Source organism: Rhipicephalus microplus, chromosome 5 (genome assembly GCF_043290135.1).
Source record: "Rhipicephalus microplus isolate Deutch F79 chromosome 5, USDA_Rmic, whole genome shotgun sequence".
Classification (NCBI taxonomy): domain Eukaryota; kingdom Metazoa; phylum Arthropoda; class Arachnida; order Ixodida; family Ixodidae; genus Rhipicephalus; species Rhipicephalus microplus.
This window is the reverse complement of record NC_134704.1, coordinates 93,323,215-93,330,129: the sequence shown is the minus strand read 5'-3', so window position 1 is coordinate 93,330,129 and position 6,915 is coordinate 93,323,215. Positions and strand designations below refer to the sequence as shown.

At 42.4% G+C, this 6,915-nt stretch overlaps 1 non-coding gene across 1 annotated transcript; it reads left to right on the top strand.

Annotated features, from left to right (window-relative positions):
• The first annotated feature begins 1,306 nt into the window (after positions 1-1,306).
• Positions 1,307-1,379, top strand: TRNAA-CGC (transfer RNA alanine (anticodon CGC)). The gene has a single exon. It is a non-coding gene; the product is annotated as a tRNA-Ala (tRNA).
• The last annotated feature ends 5,536 nt before the right edge of the window (positions 1,380-6,915 follow it).

Genomic DNA, 6,915 nt, shown 5'->3' with positions numbered 1-6,915 from the left:
TGCAACACACTCGCAACTTCTTCGCCAATAGAAGGGGAGCCCTGTGGCGCGCTAGTGCGGATCAGTTGAATCCAACCAGAAGACGACGACAATTCTTGTTATTGTTAGCGTCTCAGTAAATGGCTTTACACGAAATATATTGTTTGTGGTCTTACAGTATCGACGTCTGTCTGCTTGTCACCACAATGTGTTCGGCGAAAGCGAGCGGCCATTAAACTGAGCATGTCATGTCTTTATTTATACACTCCCAGTGGAATGACACACAAGCACAATGTGTGCGTGTTTTCTTTTTAAAAATTTTCATACCTCGAATCACAGTGAGACGCGAGACTAATCTGCCTGCATCCCCTTTATCGCGCTTTGCGTGTCGTGCAGACGCCATCCACATTCTGGCGCTCATAAGGCTAATGATCCTCCAGCGGGAATGGGAAGGGGGGGGGGGGATATAACACAGCTGGCACCGTGCCACGGGACTGGGCGTACACCGCTCATCGCGAGTATAAGCATTGAAGGCTATCGCCTTAATAATAGGCTGCATTTGCGTAAACGCTGTTACCATTCTGATGGTCTAATTAATCCTGGTAATCAATTATATGTTGATAAAAGTTATTGCGATCAGTTCCTTATTTTTCTATAACTTGTACAAGTATACCACCAGCAGCGTTAGCTGCAATAACATCAGAATTTTTCAATCGATGGGGGTTCCAAAATGTGGGTCCTTCAGAGCGATGCGCATCACAGCGCGGGTAGCAACAAAAGGATTTAGCTATGTCATCACGCCTCTCAGCCAAAAATCCATTCTGCAGATGCAAGATATCGTGAAATTTTTCTGTTTCCGCAAACATATAAGTTATAATCGCAAGGGAAGCTGGTTCATGAAGACCAGATTAGCTATAACACGTACAACTGTAGACCGCTTCGCATTGCCCGCCTTATCATCTCCCGCCAATCAACAAACAAGCATGAGTTTGTTTGTTTGTTTGTTTGTTTGTTTGTTTGTTTGTTTGTTTGTGTAGCAGCCTTACAAGAGCCTCAGTAGACAACCACCCATGCTTAACCCTTCCGACCACCTTTCTTAACCATTCCGTCACCTTGCGTCATGCCGCAGAACTCGTTTGGAATACTTGTGTCAGTGTATTTCGAGTTGTCGATGAATTTGTCTCCACACTGCCATTTGCTAGCTTCCTGGTTTACTCAATTTGTAGAGCGACCAGCCGGTCCAAGACTGACACTCCTACGGCGCTGACTGACACTCCTACTTCTAAATTCACACATAAAACCCAAAAAAGTGGATGGAGGGAAGGCCGCTGTGATAGCTCAGTGGTTAGAGCATCGAACACGCTATTCGAAGGTCGTAGGTTCGTTTCCTGCTCACGGCTGGTTATTTCTTCACCCACTTTTCTTTCTTCTTATTTACATTCTATTTGTTTTAATAACTTCCCCTATATATTCCTTGGCGTATACTTGTCTGTTAGATCTCATTATTATTGTGTCAAAACACGAAACAACGAGCCCTTAGGCATACGCTTCTTTCCCTTATATATATATATATATATATATATATATATATATATATATATATATATATATATATATATATATATATATATATATATATATACATATATACATATATATATATATATATATATATATATATATATATATATATATATATATATATATATATATATATATATATATATATATATATATATATATATATATATATATATATATACACTACCCCCTCTCGCTGAAATGCCGTGCGTTGTATAGCGTTGTAGCTCCCATAGACACTAGCGTCATAGTTCCCCCTAGTGTATATATCGGAAACTCTATAATGCACACAACTTCGTTTAGACAATGGCGTCGGTCCACCCAATAACGCTTGGCTCCAAGCAAAACAACGCGGCATATAGGAAGCTCCTGGCTGATTATTTCTCATAGGATCTACTTTAACAGTGTGCGAGATCTGCCGGAGTTTTTCGTGGCGCCTAAAAACTGCCGACAAACCACGAAGACTGTAGCGATGGTCGAATAACAATTTTATTAGACTAACCATATATGGCTTTCTACATGTTTGAACAAGTTGAGACTATTAATGCCAAGATAGTTTGGTTTCCGTCATGGTTATTCTACCGGTTTAGCTTTAATCGCATTCACAGATAATATCAAAGCAGAAATTGACCGAGGCAGATATGTGGGATCTTTTTTTTATCGATTATTCAGAAGAATTTGATTCTCTAGGTCACAGTATTCTCTTTTCTAAACTACACGCTTACGGCATAACAGGACCATCGTTGGAGCTTCTGCGCTGCTACCTATGCAATCGACAACAGGTTTGCATTTCAGGAGTACTGTCTAACGCACAAATATTTAACGCTGGCGTTCTGCAGGGGTCCATGCTTGCACCGCTGTTATTTCTCATATATTTAAATGATTTTCCAAACTGTCTCACTTCTACTACATGCCTTCTGTACGCGGATGATACCAGTGTTTTTACCTTTGATAATGACCTAGGTGCATTGACAGACGCATTGAACATTGTGCAAAATAATATCATTTGGTGGTGTAAAAAAACAAACTACCGATGAACCCACAAAAGACAAAATATATAGTTTTTAGTTCACACAGTAAACGTCGATCTGATATTGTTTCATTGTACATAGTATCACACCCCATACTAGCATCTAATGAATGCCAATTTTTAGGTATTCAACTTGATTCATTTTTTGAAATTAACATTCACATCAACTTCTTAAAGAAGAAAACCGCATACGGCGTCAGGGTCCTTCTAAAGGTGATACACTACTTTCAAAGGCACACTCTTTTGACATTATGTCATGCCTTTATCTTCAGTCGTGTAAATTATTCTATAACATCATGGGGCCTCACACATCTCTGTCATATAGCCCCTTTGCACCACATCCAAAGTAATGCTGTTCGGATGATCCCTTCGGCTCCTTAATATGCTCATGTTACCTCCATTTTCACCGAGTTAAATCTGCTCCCATTAAATAAGCTTATCTTTTACATTAAATAAGCTTATCTTTTACAATCACGGTATTGTTATTTATTGCATGCTGAAGACGCGGCGATCACTTTATGTCATTGGTCGAAACGGTCTTGCTAATCGAAATAATACTAGGTTTTCTTCAAAAATAACATTTTACTTCCGAAACACGAAGAAACTGCGGAAAACTAACTGTCGGTTTTGTAAGCGTCAAACTATGGAATCATCTACCAGTTCTTCTAAAATCTTCACCTTTGCTGTCATCATACCAACGATCAAGAAAAGCATATTTGGTTTTTTGTAAATACTAATGACTCCTTATTTTCAGCGAATTTGAACTTTTTAATTTGTCCTTTCATTGGTCCTTTGTAATCGCTATTCTTTCAGTGTATTTTTTTCTCGTTTCTGTTATATGCAATGAAATCTTGGCTACCACGTGCATGTTTATTATTTCAAGCAATATATAAGTTTCGTATATATTTCTGTTCGCTACCGTTGCATTTTTTTTGTTCTGTAATTGATAACGAGAGGTCCCGCTATAGTTCTTTGACTGTGGTACCTCTTTTTGTATATTTTCTTCTGTTTTGTAATACCTTGAAAAAGAATTAACGTGAACTTCAACTTCAACCATTATTCGTTCTTTACACCAGCGATTGATCAATAAACACCTGTTGATGAGAGGTTTTTCGCCCGATTAACGCCATTTTCGCGCTCAAGTCGACTGTATCGTGTACGTTCACTTGCCCTCATGCAGGTCCTCCTTCCACACTTTGATCACGCGATATTTGTCAAGCGCACAGAAAGAAAAACAGAAATATAAATAATAAAGGTAGCTCCCGTTAGAAAATTTGATATCAAGTGAGAAATTACGCCAATGCTGATGATGATTTGTGGTATTTAACGTCCCAAAACCACCATATGATTATGAGAGACGCCGTAGAGGAGGGCTCCGGAAGTTTCAACCACCTGGGGTTCTTTAACGTGCGCCTAAATCTGAGCACACGGGCCTACAACATTTCCGCCTCCATCAGAAATGCAGCCGCCGCAGCCGGGAATCGAGCCCGCGACCTGCGGGTCAGCAGCCGAGTACCTTAGCCACTAGACCGCCGTGGCGGGACGAAGTTACGCCAAATTTGTTTCTAAGTAACAAAGAGGTGGAGTCGTACGCTCAACCACGACGCGTCTTGAGTCGTTTATGAAATGTGCACATGTTCATGCTTTTCAATTAATTATTCGGAAGTCAGCGTAGGTCTATATCGTTTATGTGTGTTCTCTTGCCTTCGTTTTCTTACGCTGCACATACTCAGTGTATATAAGGACATTGACCAACAACACCACCAATGGATCCTTGTAGAGCACTATGGATGGGGACAGAAACATGCATAGCCGTGTGCACGGATGGGGGGTGGGGGCAGGAGTGCGAGCGGGGGGCGAAAGCCGCCGTCATACATTGAGATTACAGAAAGGGGGTGAGAGGGGAGCGCAAAGCGCATCCCAGCCCCTCACATAGTAATGATAAGAAAGGGGCTGCTGCGACAAACCTTCGCACCCCCCCCCCCCACCTAAAGGGCAACCCTGTACACCCTTACGGAAACATGATTAAGTGATAAACTATGGCTAGTACCGGCAAATGTTTGCTAAATGACGACTAATATTGGCTTGGATCGGCTGAATGACGGATAATGTCGTCTAGTTCCGTGTAATGTAAGCTGCTACATTCTTGCCATGCGCAATCAAAATACGGTGATGGGGCCGTCCTTCCCACCAAAGCCAGAGTGACTGAGAACATGCATACGGCATCCGATTTGTTCGACTATCGAGCCTTAAGTGGTCTGCCCGGGTCACTTACTGTGTTTTGAAAAAGTGGGTAACTATTTATAGTACTAAGTAGTCTACTAAGGGAGAACATAATGCCGTTCCCGGGAAAGTGTGTGTTCAGAAAAAGTTGATAACTATTTGGAGTACAAGGTAGTCTACTATGGGAGAGCAAAAAGCCGTCCCGTGAGCATCATATTTCATGAGGCTGCGAGGAAAAGAGAGCTCTTCCGTTGGCGCCAATGGCCCTTGAGGATTCAACATTTCACATTTCAACACCGATAAAAGTGGTAGTCGCTCCCTCGAAGGGCACGGCTAAAATACTTCACCGCAGAGATCCACGTTTGTGCCTCTGGTTTCATTAAATTAAAAACATCAGCACCTTCCTAAACTTCATTAGGGATGCGATACCCCTCCTAAACCAAACGTAATAGTTTATGCAGTAAAGTCACAATTTTAACTCAGTATTATGATATAAATAGTGTGCACCAGTGGCGAGTAGTGGGCTTAATATGATTTTTTGGCACACACCCGCTTTGAATGGATTGTGATGACGGCATGACACGCCAGCGAGTTGAGACTCATAAGCTGTTTCACCCCTAAAATGAAGAACACAGCACAAAATAGGGACTCTGTTCGTCGTTCTAATAAGCTATTCACAACTCCAGCTTCGTTCTGTAATCAAGAGAACGGCATGCGTATTCAGCTTCTGACGGGACAACGGAACTCAATGACATACATGAAATCGGCAGCATGAGTGACAGCGTATTTACCTCGAAAACTGATAAGGCCTTGTCTATAGCAGTGTAGCAACGCAGTGCAAAAGTGCTAGCACTTTTCTGGGAGACCCGCTATACATGAGCGGTTGCCTTCTTCAACTTCGAACTGGCTAGCTAGGTTCTTCAACTTCAATTAAAACTTATGTGGTTCGTCGAATTTATGCGCACAGCTCAACTATTCCCGCTGTTTCGCCCGTGAAATTTTTTATGCCGATGGGAATGGGGCAGTCCGGGGCCAGGACCCTTTAGCCCTCGACCAAGCAACGGGATCTGACGCCACAATCAGGAAACTTTGGCGCAGCGCCAAGCGAAAATGCCGCGTTGACTGCAGTGTCCATGCCTTTCCTCCACTATTGAGGAGGTGGGCTAGAGCTTGTACCACTGTGACATTACAGTGTGTATTTTTTTTCTTCATTAGAAACATGTCCTTTTTGTGCAATATTCTTCTTGAGCGCGAGAGCAAACTGTCCTCACATGTGAATGCAAAACATCACGCTACACTGTGAATGACCTCCCCTTGTTTGTTCATATAGCCTTACTGTTTATTTAAGATTAATCATCTCGATGCCACGAATGTCCTGTCTTTGTAAAATTTTTGCATTGTACGTCACTGCATACGCTATAAGTTCTTTTCGCTGTATGTAACAGCTTGCATTGTACATACGCATTCATCACTATTGTCCTTTTTTTCTGTGTACGCATGAGCTGTGTAAGCTATATCCGAAAATAAAATTATCTTAAACCAGTGAACTAGAGCCTAGTTCACGATAGCGCTGACCCTGTCAAGCGCAGCCATCTTTCTTTATTCAACCAGTGTTGCCAGCACATGGAATGTTTTATGGAGTTGCGAATACAATTCATGGATAGCCCAATAGGCGCTCCTGCAAGAGTGCGCTATAGTAGTAGTAGCAAAGATTTATTTTTAAAAAAACAGAGGTTGCCAGGGACACCATCCTCTAGTGGGTCAGCCTCCCTGCAGTACTATGTGGAGTATCTAGTCAGGAACCCCATTGGTCGTGGCCGCTATTCTGGTACGCTGGACCATGGCTCGTTGGGCCGCAAGGTCCTGTCAACCGAGCAGGGACAGTTTTTTGAGTGTGCAGAACTAATAACGCTTTCGCGCCTGCTTGGGAGTGAGACGTGGCATGTGGAAAATACTATGGCGCTATATATGGTCGAAGTTGGCAGGGTTGCGTTGTGCGGACTGTGAGGCACACCTCTCATCAAGCATGCTCGTGAAATGCATACCGCTTATGGCAGAAACGATGATGAGCGTCACTTGCGACGCTCTAGCAGTTACTGTGG